Below are 11,906 nucleotides of genomic sequence, written 5' to 3' on the forward strand. Positions count from 1 at the left end.
ATTATAAGAATGAGTAAGATGTAGATAGTTTGAACAGAAGTAAAGTGACGAAGGAAAGAGAGTTCAAAAGTCATGTAAGAGGGTAATCCAAATTTTTCAACTTTGGGGAGGCTGTTTCTAGCTGGAAATCTCCTCCGCAATATGCCTTGATCCATTGTCCATTAACCTTGAATGTTCGACTGCCATCCTCGGTGATCAGTTCCACCACACCATGTGGAAATATTTCTTTGATGATGAAGGGACCAAACCAATGCAATTTTAATTTTCCAGGGAAGAGCCGCAATCTTGAATTGAAAAGTAAGACCTTTTGCCCGACTTGGAGGTTTCTAGCACATATGCGTTTATCATGCCAGCGCTTGGTGCGCTCTTTATAAATCTTCACATTCTCATATGCGTTGATTCTCCATTCTTCTAGCTTGACCAGCTGTAGTTTTCGTGCTTCCCCTGCTTTCTTTAAATCGAAATTCAACTTCTTGACTGCCCACAATGCTTTATATTCCAGCTCCAAAGGCAAATGACACACCTTGCCAAATACCAACGCATAGGGGGACATACCTATTGGTGTTTTAAATGCAGTCCGGTATGTCCACAACGCATCATCAAGCTTCATTGCCCAATATTTCCGTGAAGGTTTTACTACCTTCTCAAGTATCAATTTAATTTCCTGATTGGACACTTCAGCCTTGCCATTCGTTTGCGGATGGTATGCGATAGCCACTTTATGAAGGATATTGTACTTGCGCATCAGCTCCTTGATATTGTGATTGAAAAAGTGTGATCCTTTATCACTTATGATGGCACGGGGAGTGACAAAACGCGTGAAAATATTTCTTTTGAGGAACTGGGAGACTACCGCCGCATCACTTGCGGCGCATGCTATTGCCTCTACCCACTTAGAGACATAATCAACGGCCAATAAAATATAGTGCTTACCATGCAAAGGAGGGAATGGCCCCATGAAATCAATCCCCCATATGTCAAATAATTCCAGCTCCAAGTAGTGTTCATTGGCATTGCATTCTTCCATGAAATGTTGCTAGTGCGTTGACACCAATCACATTTCATTGCGTAGTCAGTAGCATCCTTGAATAATGAAGGCCAAAAGAATCCACTTTACAAAACTTTGGCTGCAGTGCGTTGCCCTTCAAAATGCCCACCATATGGCAAGGCGTGGCACTGTGACAATATGCGTTGTTGAGCAGCATTTGGTACGTATAATCGAATGATTTGGTCTGCACCTCTTTTATACAAATTTGGCTCATCCCAATAATAATGTTTGCATTCATGATTGAGCTTCTTCTGTTGATGGTAGGTGTAATCTTCAGGAAATTGTTCACAGACCAAATAATTAACGATGTCTGCATACCAGAGCAATTCTTTTATGTGGAACAGCTGCTCATCGAAAACACGGCACTCACTTTAGATTCATTGCGGTCAACCTCGGGATTTTCCAGTTTGGATAAGTGATCTGCAACTTGATTCTTTGTTCCCTTTCGATCAATTATCTCGATATCAAATTCTTGAAGGAGGAGAACCCATCTGATCAACCTCGGCTTTGCATCTTTTTTTGTCATTAACTATTTGATTGCCAAGTGATCAGTGTGAATGAATACCTTGGTTCCCAACAGATATGCCCTGAATTTCTCCAACGCAAAAATCACAGCCAGGAGTTCTTTCTCAGTGGTGGTATAATTTATTTGAGCAGGGTTTAGAGTTTTATTCGCATATGCGATGGGGAGCAAAATAGTTTTCTTCTTTTGCTCTAATGCAGCCCCCTCGCACATGATTTCAAATAGCATTGTCCAATCCAGCGCAATTAGTACGTGCGCGGTAATCAGCGCATATTTTAATACTCTGAATACGTTGAGGCAATTGTTATTAAACTAAAATTTCCTGTCCGCCTCTAACAACGCACTCAGTGGTCGTGCAATCTTTGAAAAGTCCTTGACAAATCATTTATAGAATCCAGCATGCCCCAGTAAGCTTCGCACAGCCTTTACGCTGGTTAGAGGTGGGAGTTTTTCAATTGCTTCAATCTTTGCTTTGTCCACCTCCGATCCTTCCCAGGAAACCTTGTGTCCCAACACTATACCCTTTTTTACCATGAAGTGACATTTTTCCATGTTGAGCAACAGGTTCGTCTCTTCACATCTCTTCAGAATTTTCTCCAAATTGGCTAGGCAGACTTCATAAGTGTTCCCATAAATGGAGAAGTCATCCATAAATATTTCCACTGAGTCCTCGAGAAAATCTAAAAAGATCGCCATCATACACCTCTGGAACATGATCGGCGCATTGCAGAGGTCAAACGACATGCAGCGAAAAGTGAATGTCCTATATGAGCAGGTGAATGTGGTCTTGTCTTGATCTTCAGGAGCTATCATGATTTGATTATATCCGGCATACCCATACAAAAAGCAGTAAAAATCATTCCCTGCTAATCGGTTCAGCATTTGATTGATGAATGGCAGAGGGAAGTGATCTTTTTTTGTGGCCGCATTCAACTTGCGGTTGTCTATGCAGATACGCCATCCAGTGATGGTCCTTTACGGTATTAATTCATTGTTCTTATTTGGGATTACCGTCATTCCGCCCTTTTTTGGCACACATTGCACGGGGTTGACCCACGTGCTATCTACTATGGGATAGATAATGCCCGCATCCAGCCACTTGATAATCTCCTTTTTGACGACCTTCTTCATCACAGGGTTAAGTCTGTGTTGATTTTCAATTGTTGCTTTGTGGTCGTCCTCAAGATGAATGTGGTACATGCAGTACGCAGGGCTAATTCCTCTAATGTCAGCGAGTGTCTAGCCAATTGCTCTCACATGTTTCTTGAGAATGCTCATCAACGCATTCTCTTGATCTTCGTTGAGCGCAGAGGAAATTATCACTGGCAGCTTCTCATTCTGCCCCAGAAATGCGTACTTTAAATGGGTTGGTAGGGTCTTTAGTTCAAGTGTTGGTGGTTCTACGAAGGAGGGTTGCGTTGTTTTTCTTTCTTTTTTTGGCTTTTCTTCTTGCGTTGCGATCATTTCTTCTTCTTTGTTTGTTTTTGCTACGATCACATTGTAGGTAGCTACAGATGCGTTGGCATCCTCTTCTTCACATTGTTCATCAAACTTTTCTTCTTCAATCAAATTCAGGTCATCATCAGAATATTGTAGGTCTTCTTCATCCGAAAATTTCATGGCACAAATTATATTAAATTTGAGCTTTTGTCTATTTATACTCAAAGTGATTTCTCCCTTGTGCACATCAATTTGAGCACGACCCGTTGATAGGAAAGGTCGCCCTAAAATGATGGGCACATCTTTTTCAGCCTCATAATCTAGAATATTGAAATCAGCTGGGGGAATAAATTTATCAATCATGATCAGTACATCTTTCACCTTACCTTCTGGATGAACCAGGGATCTATCAGCCAATTGGAGAGTTACTGATGTGAGCACAAGTTGCTCTACATTTAATTGTCTAAAAATTGACAGCAACATCAAATTTATGTTGACCTCCAAGTCACACAAGGCTTGCTCAATATAGAGTCCTCCTATGGAGCAAGGAATAGTGAAGCTCCTAGGATCGCTCATCTTTGATGGGATAATGGATTTGGAACTTTGCATTAATGCCACCGTGGCAAATTTTCCAGTGCCTCTTTTCTTAGTTACCATGTCCTTCAGAAACTTGGCATAGGCAGGCATTTCCTTAATTGCTTTACTGAAAGGAATGTTAACATGCAATTGCTTTAATATAGATAAGAAGCATTGGTACTGTACCTCTTCGTTTTTCTTCTTCCTTATCCTCTGAGGGAAAGGTGGTAACTGAACTTTCACGGTTCCCATTTCATTTGACTTTGAGGTCGACACAACCTCAGGTTCCACTGCTTCATTTTCTCTTTCTTCTTCTTGCGTTACCGTAATCTCAGTCTCCATTGCGATGGAAGTTGTTCTACTCTGATCCTTCTTTTCTCCCTCCACAATTTTTCCATTGCACAATGTCACAACCTGACATTGCTTCTTACTTGATCCCCCTGGGTTGCGTGGAAGTACGGTAGAACTTGTCAACGCCCCTTGCAGTCTACTTTTCAGCTCACTTGCAATCTGGCTCATTTGCAATTCGAGGTTACAGATGGACGTAGCCTGACTTTGAAGCACTGTCTCTTTTTCTTTATATATTGCTTCAATAGGCTCTCCAGAGAAGAGGATTGTGGTGGTTGTTGTGAGCTACTTGCTTAATTGTTCTATTGACTGTTGTTGTGTTTGAAGAATCCCTGTGGCCCTTCTTTTTGCGCCATAGATTGAAAATTTTGTTGTTGATTCTTTCAGGAAAAATTGGGGTGGTTTCTCCACCCAAGGTTGTAAATGTTTGAAAAGGGATTATTCTTTACAAAATATACAGACTGTGGATTTTTCAGGCAATCTTCCATCGCATGCCAATCACCACAAGTCGTACACCTTGTAGTATTTTGACTTATTGTGTTGATTTGCCCACCTTGCTGTGTTGGGTTGCTGATCGCCATTCCTTGAATCAAATTCATCATTGCGGTCATTTGGTTTTGTAATGAAACAATAGCACCGTTATTTGTGTCAGAATCTTTAAGTCTTAATCTCTAGTCACCCTCCCTCCAGTCTTCATGGTTATTGAAGATGCAGTCCAGGATATTCTTCGCCTCATCGTAAGTTTTGCCAAGCAGACCACCAACGGCTGCCACATTGGCAGCAGTCTGCGAAGCGGGATTCAAACTGTGATAGAAAATTTCCATTTGAAGGCAATCTAGTAGCCCATTATGCGGACAATCCCGAACCAACCTTTTAAAACTTGCCCAAGCATCACTGAGCGATTCGTCCATATCTTGTTCAAAATTAGTAATAAGCTTCCTTCGTCTTGCGTTCTCGGTAGGTGGAAAATACTATTTCACGAATTTCTCCACTACCTACTCCCAAAAAGTCATCTCTCCTGGTTCGAGCGAATAAGCCCATTTCCTAGCCTGATCACAGAGAGAAAATGGGAACAACATTAGTTGAACTTCTTCAACAGAGATGTTTGGGAACACAAAAGTATTACAGATTTCAATAAATCATCGGAGGTGGGCGTCTGGATCCTCGCCACACCTTCCTCCGAATTGATCTACAGTCTAGATCATCTGCAGCATCACCAGTTTCATCTCGAATCTACTTCCGTCAAGGGCAGGCCTCATGATTCCTAGAGAGAAATCTTAGAGGTTTGGCGATGCATAGTTCCTAATGGGTCTATTGCGATCGTTTGCCAACAGAATTGGATTCGCCATGACATTGTTATCATTCAGGGCTCCATCTCCAGGCTACTCCGCCATCTCTTCTTTATTGAATTGCGGTTGCTGTTGGCGGCCTCTCAATCTTCATCTAAAAGTCCTCTCAATCTCCCGGTCATAATTCGCCAAAGATTAAGAGTCCTACAAAGAAATAAAAAAAAATTACCGTTAACAAACTATTTTGCCAAAGTCCCTGGCAACGACACCAAAAACTTGATTCGTTGTTTTATGTAATGGAAATACGGATGATATGTGTTGATGGATTGCATTGTGCACTCAAGTTTCCTCAGCAGAATTCAAGTGTAAATTCCCCTGAGTTTCCTGGTAAGTCCAGGGTCGAACACAGGGACTTGTGAAAATAGTTGCATTCGCAATGTTTATGAAAACTTTGTGGTAACCAAGTAAACAAATAAGTGTTGGGTGTGTTGTTGTGTTGATAAAGAAAGAAGTAAATAAAGGCGGAAGATTTGAGAAAGATAGTTGCGTTGATAGATGTAATGAGTATGCAATAAACGGGTTGAGAAGATCTTTAGCTAGCGTTACTTGAGAATGCGTCAAACTATGCGATCACATTACAACCATGCACAACAAGTCATATCCCAATGTAAATGTGATGCTCCTAAGTCTAGAATGCATGTGTTGAATGCAAAATGTCCATTGAGCTTATCCCTAAGTCTCTACTCTTGTCCTATGCGTTGATGCAAAATGCATGAAAGCAAGGTGACCGCATACAATCATATCTTATCACTAAGATGCATACGATGCGTTAATAACAAATAGTGCTCATTCCTAAGCGCCTATATCTCGTTTATGCATTCTAATCTAGTTCTTTCAAACCTAGATTCTGACCTGACCTTCCCAAGTCTAGATCCTATCCTTAGACTACCCTCTCGAGTATCTCTAATGGACGAATGAAGCATACATAAACAAGAGAATCGCAAAGAATGAAGATTCCCTAGTTGTGCTAGCTAAATACTTCTCAACCCATTCAACTGATTTTGCTACTCATGCGTGAATCACAGAGAGTGAACAGATATAAAGAAAGAAATTTAATTCTTATAAATGAGTTGAGTACAAAATGCCAATGGAAGTTTAAGGTAGAGAGCCTGGTAGCAATTCCTTGCTGACCGAGGCTTTTTACACTGGAATCTCTATTCTGATCTAAACATATTCTCGCTTTCGCAGGCGTCGGCCCTCTCTCTATCTTTGGAGCTTCCGGCGCTCTCCCAAGCTTACCAGAACGATCTACCGACACACTTTCTTCCTTGCGTTCGCCTTAAAATGAAAGAAAACTATGGACAGAGGCGTGAACTTGTAAAGTGGTGAATTAATCGACTGCTTAACGCCTTCTCTGAAGAATGCACTTTGTATTTATAGAGCTTCCATGGTGAAAGGCAGCTTCTCTCTCCCGGTTGTACAGATGGGACAGCTTTAATTCCTGATTGACGTGCCGAATAATTTTCATTGATAAAGCTGAATGTACTTCGTGACTGTTATCGACTGTCAACTTAATTTAGATCTGACTGTCATCAGCTTTCTATCCCATCGCTCTTAATTATCCTTTCACCCACTCACCATGTTGCGCTGACCAAGTTGCGGCGATTCTTGGTCGAATGTTTGTGAGCAAGATCAACGCAAAGTCTTGGCTAAAGTTGCACTCGACCAATGAATTCATATGATCACAATCTTTGCATTGCGTTAACGCATATTCTGCACAAAAATATAAAGATCAATTGTTCTAATGCGTCGGACGCATGCGACTACAATATTATAAATTTTATGCTTAATGGACACAATTTATCATATTTCATCAACGCAATCCAACATTGTTTAAGAACTTAGCACTATGATAACATGCATTTCTACCCGTTATCGGTATCCTTTAGAACGATAACCGAGCCTGTGTAGGGTGAAGAGGAATTGAGAGTTGGATATAGTCTTTCTACTAGTTTTAGACTTTAAATAAACTAAAACTGAGTAGTCTTTTCTTTTATGGCTTTACAAGAAGAAGACGTTTTCTTTTCAAAAATAGGTTTCAATTCTTTATTAGAAAAATTTTAAAGGTTTAGATGCCCATTTGTATCATTCGTTTGCTTGATTGTTGAAAAGAGAGATATGAATCAAATTTTTTAGTAAAAAACATGAACATATTAACATATTTTAATGACTTCTCTGAATGAATGCACAATTGATATTCATGTTTTTGCTTGAATGTATGCATATTTCTAGTTTAGACTTGCTCAAGATGACCAAGTGTTAAGTTGGGGGTGTTTTGTTAGGTCTTCAAAGCATATATATTTTCTATGTGAATTTCCCCAAAATAGTGTTGATTATTTGCTTTTAATGCTAATTTTGTAGGTAAAATGGTCTCGAGGCGTTTAGGATTCATTGAGAGAAAACTAGGCCAAAACAAATAAAAAAAATGACTAAGAAGATCAACAAAATTGTAGAGAATCAGAAAATTACCAAAATGCCATCGAGTATTCGAGTATAATCGAGAAATAGAGTATTAAGTTTTACCATCGAGTATTCTATATCTTTTTAGTACCATCGAGTCCCATCGAGTAATTACCAAAAAGGTCATCGAGTAAATGCCATCGTCCATCAAGTATCGAGTAAAGGCCATCGAGCATCGAGTATCGAATTTCACCATCATGTTTCACCATCACGACCCTAGGAGAAGCATTGAGAAACGCTTGAAGATAGAACGTTGGCTTTTGCTACAAAACAAGGCAACATTGCAATGCTCCAGATTTTGACGTCATTCATCCCACGTGCGCCTCATGCATCGTAGCGTTAAGCACCAGCATCACGTCTCAAACGCAATGCTTCTTTGGTTTTTTTGTGATTTAGCGTTGCAACGCTGACCCCAGCATCACGATGCTACCCTACAAGTATAAATAGTTTTCTTTCATTTTTGCTTAAGAGAGGAAGCATGATTTCAATAGAGGCTGGAATTTCTCACTCTATCAATTAGTCTCTAATGACATGCAGAAACGCATGACATCTTAGGCCTTTTACTTAGAATTATGAAGGTTGTAAGGCAGAATATATGACGATCATGATAAGAATTCACAAGAATATGAGCTTGCGTCGATCAACATGTCGAATCTCAGCTAACTCATTATTTTCGGTTAATTATGCATTCAATGTCTTATTTTTGTAGCCAATGTAGGAAATGAACGCAAATGCGAAAGCCGGACCATCGCATAAATGACCGCATGCGAAGAAACACTCCATCGCAAGACAAACGCATCGATCAACGCATGGATGTTGCGGTAATTAGCCGTATGCGTCCATCGCATGGGAATTGCGCTCATCAAGCGATTGCGGTCATCATGTAGAGTTGCGGTGTTAAGTGAATACGGCCATTGAATGACTGCGGCTACGCGACAATGCATTCTAATGGAATCAATGCAAGGTAGGCGGAATGAACACATCAACACATCTACCTCGAGAAAATCCAAAGCTGATGCTGACAGTTTACCTACCGCGTCGTTGGTGGTAGAGGTTCATAAAGGACTAACGCACCGAACGTCAGACTCAGAGTAGTCCAATCAATGTTGTTGACAACCCAAGCTCTATAAATAGAAGTCGATGAGCTAAAATTCATTTTATCCAAGGTTTTTGCCTAAGGTTCGCCTATGGTGGATCCTTGCGATCCAGACAAACGCGTGAGAAGACAGCTGAGAGTTCTTCACCTCCTTCATCCATTCCAAGTGACGACCGGAGCCTTCGACCGGAGTTCGATCTCAAGAGAGTCAGCTCCTCCACCCATCCATGACACCACCGGCAGCCTTGACGCACATCCGCTGGAAGCAAAGTTGTGCTTCCAGCCGGTCATTCCTTTTTCCTTTCCTTTCCTATATTGTATTGTATGACATTTTGAATTAAGAAATTAATACAATGTGTTTTCAATGCATTTCTTTATTCCTTCTACTTCATCTCCATCTTCTTGGTTAGCATCTTTACTTTCATTGCAACACTTAGTGGGATTTCTTGGGTATTGCATACTTAGTCATGTGGATTAGGGATATGAAGCATGTAGCAACCCATCGAGAGGTGTGCGTTGTGCGAGTATGTGAGTAATCTGATTTTCTTAGTGTGAATCTGCTGTAACGCCTATGTATAGGCTAACGCATTGCTTGTCTCTGAGTGAAGTTAGCAACAATCAACTGCCCAAAAGGGTAAGTAGTTGGACGCATTAAGCAAGGTATGCGTTGTTCACTAAGGATAGTAATAACCGTAGGTCAGCGAAGTTTGTGCGATTGTCTTGCATTATGTATGCTTCATTCGTCCATTAGGGAAACTCGGGAGGGTAGTCCAAGGATAGGATCTAGGCTGGGGAAGGTCAGGTCATAATCTAGGCTTGAGAGAGCCAGATTAGATCACATAATACAAGAGATAGGCGCTTAGGAATGAGCACTATTTGTTATTAACGCATCACATGCATCCTAGAGATAGGATACGATTGAATGCGGTCACCTTGCTTTCATGCATTCTGCACCATCGCACAGGACAAGAGTAGAGACTTAGAAATAAGCTCTATGGACACTTTGCGTTCAACACGTGCGTCCTGAATTAGGAGCACCGTATTTTCATTGGAAAATGACTTGCCGTGTATGGTTATAGCATGATTGCATGGATTGCGTTGACTAGGGTTGCCCTTGCGATCACTCTTAAGTTCTGCAATGAAAACATCTCCGCATTTTATCTATTTTCCCACACATTTATTTCATGTCAAGGTTTGTCGCATCTAACTTTCATGCATAATTCTCATTGCGTTGTCTGTTAGATATGAGTAGGAGTAGGATTAACTTAGCAACATCCCCTCCATTCTTTTATTTAAACCACCGCATCCACATCATCGCAAACATATATTTACAAGTCCCTGTGTTCGACCTCGAATTACCCGAGAAACTTAACGCAATTTTTCATTCCAACACATGATCATCGACGCATGACTATCAACGCATATCTTAGGAACATGCATCGCATAACGCGTCCAAGGGAAGTTGGTTGTCGAGTAAAATTGACTTCCAATTTCTCGTCATTAGTCTCCATAGTAATTTTGTTTTCCTACCTAATTTAGATTTTGATTTATTTTTAAATTGTAATCAATAACTTGTAATTCATCATGAATTTGTCTATGGATTTGTGAAGTAATTCAATCTTATTTCTATTTCAAAAGCTCTTGCAAATTCTTTTGAGTTTTCTACTTGTTGTTATCATTAGCATTCTGAATTGAGCTTTCTTGAATCCATTTTCAATTCTTGAAGCATGTTGAATGATCTGTATCTTGAACATATTTAGCCTAGATGCTTGGTTTTGTCACATTCACTCATGATTGAATGTGTTGCTTTTAATGTGTTTGATAGAATGTCTAACCAAGATCTCCAAGAGGCAATAGTAATTTTGTGTTGAATGGCTATCCTAGGACACACTAATTACTAGATTTGAAGAAAATTCGGTTAATTGAGTAAGCTCTTAATAATTAATTGACGCAATTGAATGCAAGAACTTAATGCACATGTTTTCTCTTCTATATGGTCGCTATCGAACCCAATAGAGGTAAAAGTATGTAGATAGATTACGGTTAGGGCTATCCTACCTTAATCGTTGATTAGAATTCTTTCTTGACTAGGTTATTGCTAGTTGTCCGCCTTTGTAGAGACTAGTTTAATCTAGTTAAGTAAGTAGTTTCGAGCTTAATTCGATTGTGAATTAAATTTGTAGAATTCAATAATAAGAATTTCATTGAATATCTAACTTGGATTAGAAGCAAGATTGTTCTAAATTTGGTTACAACTATCCTTTATCTATTGATTTTTAGCATGATTCTTGTCTTAATAAAAAATCCCTGTTTTATAGCTTTCATGGTTAAAGAAAAGATTAAATCACACTTCCCTCTAGATCGACATCTTACTTCTATTTTAACTACGAGTAAGTTTAGGTTGTTGTTCGAGCTTTATAAATATTGTTTGTTTTGGATTAAGTAGAACTAACGACACCTACTTAACTCCGTGCAGCTAGTTAAACTCACATTGTTGGAGCTCACGATCTACAGGTCCATTAGGTCTTCCTGCTAGCTCATATCGGATCAAATCTTAGAGCATTGTAATGAGCGAATTTTAAATATTTGAATTCGGTTAAAGGAATGAGGGTTGGTTATATATGATATACTTGATAGGATGTAGAATCATGCAACAGAAGCAATCATAATCAAGAAGCACTCTAATTACATTTAATTTGAGTTCTAAAAGCATGCTAAACCTATTTTTCATAAGAGGGTTTCATGAAACACATACCTTTGAAGAATTCCTCCAAATCCAGGCTACTCCTCATGAATTCTCAGCTTCAAATCTTCAGTGAACCACCAAGAGATCTTCTCTACTATTCTCAGCTTTGAATTTGAGTGCTACAACTCAAGATTGAAGTGAATTTGATGGGAATTGAAGTGGGTTCTATTGAGGAAGAACAAATTTTGTAGAAAACTAATTTTCAGCAAAAAAAAAAATAATGATAATAAAAAAACTCTGATAAATTTTAGAAAATCAGAGAGTTTTATAAAACTTCTTCATGCAGCATTAATGGAGATTTCAATTGACACTTCAATTGC

The sequence above is a fragment of the Benincasa hispida genome, chromosome 8 (genome assembly GCF_009727055.1).
Source record: "Benincasa hispida cultivar B227 chromosome 8, ASM972705v1, whole genome shotgun sequence".
Classification (NCBI taxonomy): Eukaryota; Viridiplantae; Streptophyta; class Magnoliopsida; order Cucurbitales; family Cucurbitaceae; genus Benincasa; species Benincasa hispida.